Raw genomic sequence first — 15228 nt, 5'->3', positions numbered from 1 at the left:
AACTAGAAAATGTAGAGAAAGGGAAAAAATCCTGAAAATATTTTCCTGAAATGCTTTCCTCATTTTTCTTATTTTCCTGAAATGAGGCTTCCTGAAAATCCTCCCAATATTGAACCATTAAGAAATAGAAACCCCAAACAGACCCATAATGAGTGGTGAGATTGAATCAGTAATAAAAAAATTTCACAACAGAAAACAGCCCAGGACCATATGGACTGACAGCTGAATTCCATCAAACATGCAAAAAATAACTAGCACCAATTCTACTGAAACTGTTTCAAAATTGAGGAGAAGCACATGCTCCCTAATTTATTCTATAAAGTCAATATCATCCTGATAGCAAAGCTCGAAAATGATATGATCAAATCAAGAAAACTACAGAGCAATGTCATATATACACTATCATTATATTTTCAGTTGTTCCAGAATACAAGATATATCTTAATTATGCTTATTGTCTATTAAAAGAGAATATTTTTCCAGGTAGAAAATTTTGAAAATGTGAAATAAAAACTAATAACAGCAAAGCAAAACCAAACAAAAGAGAACTTTTTAAGCACTTACCATAATTTTTTACTATACTGATTTCTTAACCATTTTCCTTCACTGATAAATTTATATAGGTATACTTTTAAAAACTCATTTCAATAACAGCTAATTTATAATCTTTCCAAATCACAGCAAGTGTTGTTCCAGATTGGGTCTGAAATTAGGGTATTTGTATGGGTTTTTCAAAAAGAACAGTATAGGTAAAAGAGAAAGTTGGGAAAGTTATGGTATGAGGTAAACAAAGTTGTGAGTTTTCTTCTCCAAAAATATTCTGACAGAACTTACAGTCAGTTCTGACTGATTACAACTACATTTTTATGCTCAAATGAACAGATTATTGATAGTCAAACTGAGTAATCACCAGGAAAATATTAACAAAGAAGATTTTTTAAAAATCACACTGCCAATGTATTTTGATTAAAAATCACAAGAAATAGATATTTTAATGCCAATAAACAGAACACAATCACAATAGGCATAGGTACACTCTTCCCCACAGCTTTATGATGGGGGACTTGTAACTGGGATGATTAGCTCTTTTTTTTCTGCATTCTACTACACAATTGTTTCAAGGTTGACTGCACTTGTGATGAAAGAAGTCACTTTATAAGAAAATAATTTATTTACTTATGGGAAAATTCTATATTTTCAAGAAATATTTTGAGCTCATTATATTCTCTGAAGGCACATTTACTTAAAAAGGTATAGGAAAATGGTGTGTTGATGACCTTAAATTGCCTAAATAGTAAAAATTTAAAAAAGCAGATATGTGTAATTCCCATAGGACATGGATATTTTTTCCAGTCTCAGAAGATGAAATTAACTGTGGGACCAATATGATCCAGGATAATGGGATTCATACTTTAACTGTGGAAAACAGTGAGTTTTCATGGAGAATGATGGCTTGATCTCACAAAACTAAGTGGAACCTGGGAGAGCAGGACCCTAGAAATACTAAGAAATGGTTCAGAATTAGAGAGATGACCAAGTGAGTGGCCACAGAGGAGCCAGAAGAGCAGTTTGAGGTTAGATACACTTTTACCGTACATCTAAACCCTGGTTAGAAAATAAGATGTACCATGGAATACTATGCAGCCATAAAAAGAAATGAGGTCATGTCCTTTGCAGGGACACAAATGGAGTTGGAAGCCATTATTCTCAACAAACTAACGCAGGAGCAGAAAACCAAACACCACATGTTCTCATTATAAGTGGGATTTGAATGTGGAGAACACATGAACACATGGGGTTGGGGAACAAAACACACTGGCGCCTGTTAGAGAAAGGTGAGAAGGAGAGCATCAGGAAGAACAGCTCATGGATACTAGGCTTAATACCTAGGTGATTGGATGATCTGTGTAGCAAACCACCATGGCACATGTTTACTTATGTAACAAACCTGCACATCCTGTACATGTACCCCGAACTTAAAATGAAGGTTGAAGAAAAAAAAAAAGAAAGAAAATAAGATGTACTAAATACACAAGAAACAGAAAATCACAAAGATAAAAATATTGGATAATGGAGACCTCAGAGGGAAAGAATTCATAATGATTTTTATCATTAACCAATGTACTCTTCTTTTGTAGGCCTTTCATGCATACTTCAACCACCAAGACCTTATCAGTTCATTCAGCAAAGATTGCTTATTCTGTATATCAGTATTTCAGTGAAAAACTAGCCAAATGCCTGGTTATGTGAGATGGGCATTATTCAGAGTATAGAACTTATTCATCCTTGGGAAACTCACATAGGTAAAGAAGTTTTTCAAATACTAAACCATTCAGTTAGCTAACTCAGACTTTGGCAAGTTAGTGGCTTAGATTAATATTTTTTAAAAGACGCATTTTCTATTACATATTTGTGGTAAAATCCCATTAGTATTTGGTTACAAACTTTAGCTCCTTTAAACCCCAACCAAAAATATTTCATGAGATGAAATAAATCTAACATTTAAATTTAATATAAATATCTTAAGGTCAGCCAGAGAGAAAGGGCAAGTTACCCACAAAGGGAAGCCCATCAGACGAACAGCAGATCTCTCTGCAGAGACCCTACAAGCCAGAAGAGAGTGGGGGCCAATATTCAACATTCTTAAAGAAAAAAAATTTTAACCCAGAATTTCATAACCAGCCAAACTAAACTTCATAAGTGAAGGAAAAATAAAATCCTTTACAGGCAAACAAGTACAGAGAGATTTTGTCACCACCAGGCCTGCCTTACAAGAGCTCCTGAAGGAAGTGCTAAAGATGGAAAGGAAAAATGGATACCAGCCACTGAAAAAGCATACCAAATTGTGAAGACCATCAACACTATGAAGATACTGCATCAACTAACAGACAAAATAACCAGCTAGCATCATAATGACAGGATCAAATTCACACTAACAATATTAACCTTAAATGTAAATGGGCTAAATGCCCCAATTAAAAGACACAGGCTGGCAGATTGGATAAAGAGTTAAGACCCATCAGTGTACTGTATCCAGGAGACCTATCTCACATGCAAAGACACACATAGGCTCAAAATAAAGGGATAGAGGGAGATTTAGTAAGCAAATGGAAAGCCAAAAAAAAAAAAAAAAAAAAAAAGGCAGGGGTTGCAATCCTAGTCTCTAATGAAACAGACTTTAAACCAACAAAGTTAAAAAAAAAAGACAAAGAAGGCCATTATATAATGGTAAAGGGATCAATGCAACAAGAAGAGCTAACTATCCTAAATATATATGCACCCAATACAGGAGCATCCAGTTTCATAAAGCAAGTTCTTAGAGACCTTCAAAGAGACTAAGCCTCCCACACAATAATAGTGGGAGACTTTAGGGCCGGGTGTGGTGGCTCATGCCTGTAATCCCAGCACTTTGGGAGGCTGAGGCAGCCAGATCATGAGGTCAGGAAATCAAGACCATCCTGGCCAACATGGTGAAACCCTGTCTCTACTAAAATACAAAAAAATTAGCCAGGCATGGAGGGCATGCCTGTAGTCCCAGCTACTCAGGAAGCTGAGGCAGGGAAATTGCTTGAACCTGGGAAGTGGAGGTTGCAGTGAGCCCAGATCATGCCACTGCACTTCAGCCTGGTGACAGAGGAAGACTCTGTCTCAAAAAAAAAAAAAAAAATAGTGGGACACTTTAATACCCACTATCAGTATTAGACAGATCAACGAGACAGAAAATTAACAAGGATATTCAGGACCTGAACTCAGCTCTGGACCAAGCAGACCTAATAGGATCTACAGCATTCTCCACCCCAAATCAACAGAATATACATTGTTCTCAGGGCCACATCACACTTATTCTAAAATCAGCCACCTGATAGGAAGTAGAACACTCCTCAGCAAATGCAAAAAAAGAGAAATCATAACAGTCTCTCAGACCACAGTGCAATCAAATTGGAACTCGGGACTAAGAAACTCACTCTAAACTGCACAACTACATGGAAACTGAACATCCTGCTCCTGAATGGCTACTGGGTAAATAACGAAGTTAAGGCAGAAATAAATAAGTTCTTTGAAACCAATGAGAACAAAGACACATTGTGCCAGAATCACTGGGACACAGCTAAAGCAGTGTTTAGAGGGAAATTTATAGCACTAAGTGCCCATAGGAGAGAGTGGGAAAGATCTAAAATCGACACCCTAACATCACAATTAAAATAACTAGAGAAGCAACAGCAAACAAATTCAAAAGCCAGCAGAAGACAAGAAATAACTAAGATCAGACCAGAACGGAAGAGATGGAGGCACGAAAAACCCTTCAAAAAATCAATGAATCCAGGAGCTGTTTTTTTTTTAAGATTAACAAAATAGATAGATGGCTTGCCAGACTAATAAAGAAGAAAAGAGAGAAGAATCAAATAGACACAATAAAAAATGATAATGGGGATATCACCACCGATCCCACAGAAATACAAACTACCATCTGAGAATACCTCTATGAAAATAAACTAGAAAATCTAGAAAAAATGGATAAATTCCTGGACACATACACCCTCCAGAGACTAAACTGGGAAGAAGTCGAATCCCTGAATAGATCAATAACAAGTTCTGAAATTTAGGCAGTAATTAATAGCCTACCGACCAAAAAAGCCCAGGACCAGACGGATTCACAGCTGAATTCTACCAGAGGTATAAAGAGGAGAGGAGCTGGTACCATTCCTTCTGAAACTATTCCAAACAATAGAAAAAGAGGGAATCCTCCCTAACTCATTTTATGAGGCCAGCATCATCCTGATACCCAAACCTGGCAGAGACACAACAGAAAACGAAAATTTCAGGCCAATATTCCTGATGAACATCGATGTGAAAATCCTCAATAAAATACTGGCAAACCGAATCCAGCAGCACATCAAAAAGTTTATCCACCATGATTAAGTTGGCTTCATCCCTGGGATGCCAGGCTGGTTCACCATATGCAAACCAATAAACGTAATCCATCACATAAACAACCGATGACAAAAACCACATGATTATCTCAATAGATGCAGAAAAGGCCTTCGATAAAATTCAACAGCCCTTCATGCTAAAAACTCAATAAACTAGGAACTGATGGAACATATCTCAAAATAATAAGAGCTATTTATGACAAACCCACAGCCAATATCATACTAAATGAGCAAAAACTGGAAGCATTCCCTTTGAAAACTGGCACAAGACAAGGATGCCCTCTCTCCCCACTCCTATTCAACATAGTATTGGAAGTTCTGGCCAGGGCAATCAGGCAAAATAAAGAAATAAAGGATATTCAAATAGTAAGAAAGGAAGTCAAATTGTCTCTGTTTGCAGATGACATTATTGTATATTTAGAAAACCCCATCGTCTCAGCCCAAAATCTCCTTAAGCTGATAAGCAACTTCAGCAAAGTCTCGGGATACAAAATCAATGTGCAAAAATCACAAGCATTCCTATACACCAGTAACAGACAAACAGAGAGCCAAATCATGAGTGAACTCCCATTCACAATTGCTACAAAGAGAATAAAATACCTAGGAATAAAACTTACAAGGGGTATATATCTCTATATTATTTTGGAAATAATATTTTTGGGTTTTGAAATTTGCCCAGAATACAAATGTTTATTTTTGATTTTTATTCTTTTTGACATGGGGTCTCGCTCTGTTACCCAGGCTGTAATGCAGTGGCTCAAAAATTTATTTTACTTCCTTTACTTATACTAGCAAAAAATACATATTGATAAATCTAGATATCATAAGAAAACTGGTAGGCTTTGACCAGTGTCTTCCCACAATTAGTAACTTTCCATAAATAGTTACTTGTAAGATTCAGAGACTATATCACATTTTTGAAATGATGAAAATTTTATAACTCCAATTAATGAAGTATCCACTTCTATGCTCTTCTATGTATTTGTAAAAGCATCATTATTCCTTATCTAAAACTAATGGCAACTTTCAAAAAGATAATAAATATCCATAAAATATAAAATATCATTTTTAAATGGGTTTTTTCAATATCTGATGCTTATCAATATGTTATTAATGAAATAGTGATTGCTATTATCATTACTAGAGTCCCAAGCTTAGAACAAGAAGGTATAATAACCTTATGCATTGCTTATCTTTAAATGAGTTAGCTCACTGATAGTACCAATAATCTGGTTTTTAGTTATTACTTTCCTAGGATGAGCAAGCCCTAGGTGATCATCAAAGGGCATTGCAGTGCTAAATTGAGGAAAAGATTTCACATACTGGTCTTTTCATTTGTCAGCTGACTTCCTCATGAAACCTGGTGTCGTTCTCCAGTGTCTCTCCAGAAATTAATTCCACATGATTGGAAACTCATCAGCATTTTGCATTAGCTGGGGCATGCCCAGGAATGTTAACTATGAAAATATGTATTACCTGTTTAAATTTAAATCGCTAACCTTTCCCTTTGGTGAAGTGAATACTGACTTGGCAGAATTCTCTTCTAGGGAACCTTAAAGGGTATTGGAGATGTATACGAAATTCATAAGTTGCTATTGCATCCCAGGAAGGTTAAATAAACTGAAGATAATAGGCTCATGACTTTAGCATTGAATATAAGGCAGTGTCTTGAATGAAGATATTTTTGTTCACATGATTAAGTGGTCTTATACAACAATATAGCCACATGGGTAATGAGTCTTTGAGTTACAAAAATGTTTGTTTCTTCTCTGCTAGTTTGTTTTGGTTTGTTTTTTAAATTACATCATCTTCTGAAAACATCACAAATATGGTTTAGAAAAGTATTAGTGTGTAATTTTTAAAAACTTTGCGTAGTCTATAACATGAGTTGAGTTTAGAAATGTCTTAAATATTTGAAGACAGGGGAATATTATAATTTATCTCATCTATCACCATGACAAAACATTCATAAATTCTCAGAAACGAAAAGAAAATGTTCAAAAAAAATTACAAAACAGCAGAGTATAACTGAGAGACAGTGATGATAATATACAAATTAATTTTGCTTGTAAAATAAGAAGGATACATATTTTCCTCAGACTTTTTTTTTACATGAAAAAGCATCAGACATTTATGAGAAAAAATTTATAAAGATAATACTTATTTGATAATGATAAACAACACTAATATTTCCTTTAAATGCTACTTTAGCTAATGATATAATAACAAATGTTTTATTAACATATTTTGTTCTGACATACATGACTTGCTTTACATGATATATGACTATATAAAAGAATAAGCCACATTTTAAGAGACATTTTATTATGTTTCAAAAATAAGCATCGAATATCATGTGAAGATAGAGACTGATTTAGAACTAACAGTCTAGCACAGACAAAATACTTATTTTTTCTGTACAACTTTCAAAGTATACGAAATAAGATTTGACATTAGATATTTCATAAATTTAAAAGACTCCAAGAATGTTTTACAGACAAGGGAAATGGTTTTGCATTTTTTTTTGCACATGTAATTTAGATATTTAATAGTGCATTAGTATATTAAGTATTTGTATGGAAGCATTCACTAATAATTTTTAATGCAATTTAATAGATTTAAAATCCTTTTGTTAATTATAGCAATAGAGCTGAAATGATTTCAGTATATTGTAAAGATAGCTTTATTTGTACAAAAAGAGTATTTTCTAATATTAAAACATATTTGTGTCTTTAACTGACTTAATGGCATAAGAAACTACATCTACTATACTAATATGTAAAATTGAAACACAGTAAAAAATCTCTAATCAATCCTGTTGTGATAAATTCTTACACAAAGGAAATACACACATCTCTTTCTCTCTCTCTCTCTCTCTCTCTCTCTCTCTCTCTCTCGGAGAAGCTGGAGAGACTTTGCTCTTCTCAGTAAACCACACATACATCAAGATACTCTTCTTTCTTATATGTTTAGATTATGGTGATGAGTAATGTAATTCCAAAAATTATGTATTTTCCAAACTGCTTTCTTATTCAAAAGCCAAATACCAGTTCTCTTCAACATAGTTTTAACTGAGGTATGATTGAAGTCTTTTAAATAGGGTGATACTTGTTTTATGCTGACTTGTTTGAGTCTAATGTATTACAATTGTAAATCAAGAAATAAAGGCATGGAAAATAGGAATTATACTTGTCTTTCTTTACTTATCTATAATACTTTTTTTCTCTTTAGACCATTTTTTTCCACCAGCTAAGTTTTATGACCTATTTGTTTCAAAATAGCATAAGAGAATATTATATAAGTCATGCCCTCTTTCGATGCCTGTTATTAACTAGTGCATGGTAGTCAGCTATGCTGTTGTACACAAGCCACAAATTATACTTTGAGAAATGGCATAAAATATCTTATCTTTCAAGGATGTTTCTTGTAAAGAGAGGTTCTGCCCATGCATTCAAGGTAGAAAATTGTCCTCTTTTTCGTCAGGTTTGTTGAAGATCAGACAATTGTAGGTGTACAGTGTTATTTCTGGCTTCTCTATTCTGTTCCATTGTTCTATGTGTGTGTTTTTGTACCAGTACCATGCTGTTTTGGTTGCTGTAGCCCTGTAGTACACTTTGAAGTCAAGTAATGTGATGCCTCCAGCTTTGTTCTTTTTGCTTAGGATTGCCTTGGCTATTTGGGTTCATTTCTGGTTCCATATGACTTTTGAAATAGTTGTTTCTAGTTCTATGAAGAACATCAATGGTAGTTTAATGGGAGTAGCATTTAATCCATAAACTGCTTTGGGCAGTATGGACATTTTCACGATATTGATTCTTCCCATCCATGAGCATGGAATGTTTTTTCATTTCTTTGTGTCCACTCTGATTTCTTTGAGCAGTAGTTTGCAGTTCCCTTTATAGAAATTGTTTACCTCCCTAGCTAGCTACAATCCTAGGTGTTTTACTCTTTTTGTGGCAATTGTGAAAGGGAGTTCGTTCGCGATTTGGCTCTATGCTTGATTATTGTTGATGTATAGGAATGCTAGAGATTTTTGCACATTGATTTTTTTATCCTGAGACTTTTCTGAAGTTGTTTATCAGCTTAAGAAGCTTTTGGGCTGAGACAATGGGGTTTTCTAGATATAAGATGGTATCATCTGCAAACAGGAATAGTTTGACATCCTCTCTTCCTATTTAAACGCCCTTCCTTCCTTCCTTCCTTCCTTCCTTCCTTCCTTCCTTCCCTCTGGCCTGATTGCCCTGGCCAGAACTTCCAATACTATGTTAACTAGTAGTGAGAGAGGGCATCCATGTCTTGTGCCAGTTTTTAAGGGGAATGTTTCAAACTTTTGCCCATTTACTATGATATTGGCTGTGGGTTTGTCATATGTGGCTTTTATTATTTTGAGGTGGAAGAAGGGAGAGAATCAGGAAAAACAACTAATGAGTACTATGCTTAATACTTGGATGATGAAATAATCTGTACAATAAATCCCCATGAGACAGATTTACCTATGTAACAAACCTACACTTGTAACCCTGAACTTAAAATAAAGCTTAAAAAAAGAAAATAAGTCCTTGTATCAAGAGTTGCCTTTAGAATAAAACAACTTGCAGAAAAGTGTGAAATGGACTTAAAAGTATAGTATGAGTAATGACAGAATACTCTAGATACAATCATCACAGTATGGTTTAAAAGACAAATCCTGCAGCAGTCTTCTTTGCTTCTGATCTCAGGCACTTCTTAGCTCTGTGACCATGGGCAATCATGTAACCTAGCTGGACCTCAGCTCTGTCATTGGTAAATGGAAATAATGATAGTATATATTATCATTCATATATATATACAGCATATGAGTGATATATATCATAGTATATATTATAGACTTGTTATGAAGTTTACAAAGAATTAAGAATGCTACTGAGTATTTTTAAACATTCTTAAATAGCTGTGACCCTCAACTTTTGTCCATGGCCTCCAGGTAACAGAATTTTGAATATGTTTGTAAGGAGTTTGAATCAATCAAGAACTATTTGATATACTTTTGGCAAAGCTTTTTTTTTTTTTTTTTTTTAGACAGAGTCTCGCTTGGTCACCCAGGCTGGAGTGCAGTGGTGCGATCTCGGCTCACTGCAAGCTCCGCCTCCTGGATTCACGCCATTCTCCTGCCTCAGCCTCCCATGTAGCTGGGATTACAGGCACCCGCCACCACGCCCAGCTAATTTTTTTTTGTATTTTTAGTGGAGACAGGGTTTCACCGTGTTAGCCAGGATGGTCTTGATCTCCTGACCTCGTGATCTGCCTGCCTCAAAAAGCTATCTCTTTAAAAAGGCTTAGCACTATTTTTAAAATTTTCTTTTAAAATCTAAGTCACTGAAATAATTTTAAATACATAACCAATACTTATATATATAATATATGTAATATAACACATTTAATACCTTATACGTATAGTATTATATACATAAACGCTTGGATTGAAAAAAAAATTCTAAATATAAGCTCCATCATTGTGCATTATATGGATTAACTCTTTGTTTTTATAGGCTTGAATTGTAAAAATAAATTTACACAAAATGCAAATAAAGTTTATTATCTATACAAGGTTCATTGAAGTTAGAGTCTAGCTCACCTCAGTCAATAATGCCCGAACATACACCTAGACGGATCAATGAATACATATATTGCACACAGACAAAAGTGAACAGCAATGGTCACTTGAGGTTACAAACATTAAAAATCATATAAAAGTGTGTATCTTTGAAAAGTTACATCATACATTTTGATTACACTTCTACTGGAAAATTATCTCATTTAAAATATAAGGCTATGATAATCCAGGTTGACTTTGCAGCTTCAGACTGACGTAGGTTTTAACTGTACCTATAGTTTCTCTAAAGATTAGTTACTATTTAATTAGTACAGCACAAACCAAGGTGTCTATTTAATGCAGTATATAATCAAGTAATTTATCTTCACTTTTAACATATATCACATTTCAATCACAGAGACATTTGACCATGAAAATTCAAAATTTTATGAGCATAACATATAACATCCTTTTCAACATAACACACATTTGAGCAGAGTTAAGTGGAAGCCTCCTGTTTCTTTCTAATGGAATCTTCATGGATATATAGTATTCTAAACACTTGTAGAGCCAATAAACTTTTTGAGTGTTTAAGGAGAACAGGGTGTATTATTACCAAATATAACAAGCTTCAAAATGACAGAAGTTGTAGTTGAGAATTTATTTTTATTTCAGGTAAATTTAGTCCTATAAAACTTAAAAATTTACTGAGAATGATGATTTCCAATTTCATCCATGATTGGAAATCATCATTCTCAGTAAACTATTGCAAGAACAAAAAACCAAACACCGCATATTCTCACTCATAGGTGGGAATTGAACAATGAGAACACATGGACACAGGAAGGGGAACATCACACTCTGGGGACTGTTGTGGGGTGGGGGGGAGGGGGGAGGGATAGCATTGGGAGATATACCTAATGCTAGATGACGAGTTAGTGGGTGCAGCGCACCAGCATGGCACATGTATACATATGTAACTAACCTGCACATCGTGCACATGTACCCTAAAACCTAATGTATAATAACAAAAAATTAATTAATTAATTTTAAAAAACTTAAAAATTATACATGGTGAGGCTGTGGTAAAAGCAGTCAAGGCATAAATATACTTTTTACAAACTGTGTCATCACCTATTGGACCAATTGTAATCACAACGCAGCACATTGTCATTTCCCTAGGAATAGCACCTCTATTTTGCCCCAGATAATATGATCTACCTTTTATTAGGTTTCTTGTAGGTTGGGTAATTTCTTTAGTGTAGTTTCTTCTTTTTTACTCTCAAATAGATCCCGATTTATACAGCAAAATATATAATCTCCCTGCCCATAGACAAGAAAATCATTACGTATTTGTGCATATTTTCATTCAATACCTAACACAATGCCCTGGGTATTATCGTATTAAGAAAATACTATTTGAAGATTTCAGATTATGTAGATGAAAGTCACAGAGCAATTACAAGTGTCAAAGTTGACATTTAAACACTCAAAACTTTTTTTTTTGAGACGGAGTCTCGTTCTGTCGCCCAGGCTGGAGTGCAGTGGCGCGATCTCAGCTCACTGCAAGCTCCGCCTCCCAGGTTCCCGCCGTTCTCCTGCCTCAGCCTCCCGAGTAGCTGGGACTACAGGCGCCCGCCACTAATTTTTTGTATTTTTAGTAGAGACGGGGTTTCACCGTGTTAGCCAGGATGGTCTCGATCTCCTGACCTCGTGATCCGCCCGCCTCGGCCTCCCAAAGTGCTGGGATTACAGGCATGAGCCACTGCGCCCGGCCAACACTCAAAATTTTTTAATGCTACATAGCATTTCCAGGTATGTTAAGTTTATTTAGAGTTTTCAGTTGTCACATAGGATCAACAAAAACGCATGCTCTAAGCTGCCATGTGATATATGCTAACATAAACATATTTTAAAAACTTTTCTTGAGGAAGTAAATTATTCAATAAATGGCCTTCACCGAGTGTCAAAAATAATTTCATACCAACCTTCTTCCATTCAATAAGTAGAGGCCTACTATGTGCTAGGCAGTGGAATATAAGGGAAGATTTACTCTTCTCTCAGTAAATTCACAGTTTAGGGTGACTAAAAAAACAACCTGGCATGAATATAATAAGTGTGATAAATGCCATGTCAGAAATATACACAGGAAATATAGGAGTATTTGAGGAAATTTAGCCGTCTTGGGTTACTAAGATGTAAGCTCTGAAAGATGAATCCTAAAAAGCAAAGGAGTTATGTATATAAAGGTGGGGGAGGAGCCACTCTGAAAAGAGATAAATGAAAATAATTTGCCACATTTAAGGAACATCAAGGAGGTTATGCTGTCTGGAATCCAGAATTTGAGGGAAGGTATGACTTGACATGAAGATGCAGTGGCGCTTTGGGAAAAGAAGAAGAAAAAGGAGATAGCAATGCCATTAAAATAGGGACTGTTTCTTATCTTGTCCTAACACTCTCACTAGGAAGTCAAAAGAATTTTTCTGAAAAAAGTTTTAAATACTCAACTTTATATAAATATATGGATTGGTTATCAAGTAGGAGGCAGTGTCTAGTACAATAGTTCTTAACCTGAGGGAATTTTGTCTCCCAGGGGAATTTTGACAATTGTTATAAATTGATTGTTGAGTAGAGTTGAAAGAGCACTAAAAAAATCCCTTTTCCAATGGATGGTCTATATATTTACTCAAAAGCAATGTGTTGAGAACCCAGTATAGAACAGCTACTAGAGATAAGAGAAGCAAGCAGCAAAACAAAGCCTTGAGAAATGTACTAAAATAGAGGACAAAGACAATAAATAATTACAAGACAGCTGGTGAATACTGAATATCAGTTACCCAACATCTTTTCTTCCCTTTTGCTTTCCCAGTAGAACCACAATTTTTATTATCTGTTCCTTTTATTATCTGCTCCTTAATCCAATGCTTCTCAACAGGGAGATTGGTCCCCAGGGGACTTTTGTCAATATCGAGAGCCATTAATTGTCATAATTAGTGGCATCTAATGGGCAGAGGACAGCATCTAACAATGTACAGTAACTTCCCTACAGTAAAAAAATTACTTGATCCAAAATATCAGCAGTGCTGAGGTTGAGAAACCCTACTGTAGTGGTTAAGGGTATGAGTTGTTTAGTTTTGATTCTCAGCTCTACACATCCTGCCTGAATGACCTAGACAGATTTCTTTTTGTTGTTGTTGTTTTGTTTCTGTTTTGAGACAGAGTCTCACTCTGTCACCCAAGCTGGAGTGCTGTGACACAATCTCGGCTCACTGCAACCTCCGCCTCCCGGGTTCAAGCAATTCTGCCTCAGTCTCCCAAGTAGCTGGGATTACAGGTGCCCGTTACCACGCCCAGCTAATTTTTGTATTTTTGGTAGAGGTAGGGTTTCACCATGTTGGTCAGGCTGGTCTTGAACTCCTGACCTCAGGTGATCCGCCCGCGTTGGCCTCCCAAAGTGCTGGGATTACAGGCGTGAGCCACTGCGCCCAGCCTAGATTTCTTAACAATATACTTAATCTTTTAGTTCTTCAGTTTCTTCATATAAAAAAGATTAAGTATTATTAACATAAATATTTTCTTAATTAATATGTGTTAATATACAATATTAATACTTAAATTCATATAATTTTTTGAATATTTCACATAATTGTTGTAAGGGTTAAATATGCTCACACATAAATTACCAAGACCAGCAACTGGCATAGAGAAAGTACTCAAAGAACGTTAGTTCTCATTAAGTTCTTACTGAGAACTTCAAGGATTAAGAAGTTAGACTGTTTTTAAAAACTGGATGAAGGTTGGTCAAAATGTGAAGTACCATTGACAATTCAACTATTCTCATTTCCTTTTTGGGGGCACTCAGCAATATACTTGCCTACATTTGAAATTTACCATTTGTTGTTACTCTATGTATCTATTTTTTTCTAGACTATATTAGGTTTAGAAAAAAAAATTACTCTTAAAGTACCTAAGTTTGCAAACACAATAGAAGTCAACTAATTTGGACATTAAAAATTCTGAATTTGGCCAAAATTTATTTTTCTCAATGTGAAAAAAAGTTTGCTACACATTCAAGATATTACAGGAGTTCTCAGGAGTTTAAAAAAAAACTGCTAAAACTCTTTAAATTGTATTCATATAAAATAATATTTGAATTACAGATACTTAATCTACTTTATTACATTAAAAAAAATCTAAAGAACTCTAGAAAAAATAGCTGCATTCTTATTCTTCAATAATTCATTATTTTAAAAAGGTATTTTTCTGCATTGTATGTGAAATAGTGAATCTTTCCTTTACTTAACAAAACTGTAAACAGAAACTAAATATATATTCTTTATTACCAAACTCCAAAACAAATTTTTTTAAAAAGTTACCATGTGCAGCCGTATTTTAAATAGAATTATTGATATTCTTATTTGGACATTGAAACTAGTATAATTTTAAATTAGGATTCAGAAACTATAACAATTAGAAAATATTAAGGAAATTTATTTCAAATATTTATCTGTGTGTTTGTTTCCTATGGAATATCATCATATTGTCCAGGAAATTTATTTTTAGAAATAACCCCAAATTACATTTACAAATTGAATTTGCCATTACTCTTGCAGGGTAGATGAAAGCAATTGAATGGAAATCTTTTTGTAGTGAAGCATAAACTTCAAGAACGAAGAAAGGATCTGTGTGGAGTATCAACTTATTATTTTCCTCACTCTGAACCAG

Source organism: Pongo pygmaeus, chromosome 2 (genome assembly GCF_028885625.2).
Source record: "Pongo pygmaeus isolate AG05252 chromosome 2, NHGRI_mPonPyg2-v2.0_pri, whole genome shotgun sequence".
NCBI classification, from domain to species: Eukaryota; Metazoa; Chordata; class Mammalia; order Primates; family Hominidae; genus Pongo; species Pongo pygmaeus.
Note: the sequence above shows the minus strand (reverse complement) of the source record.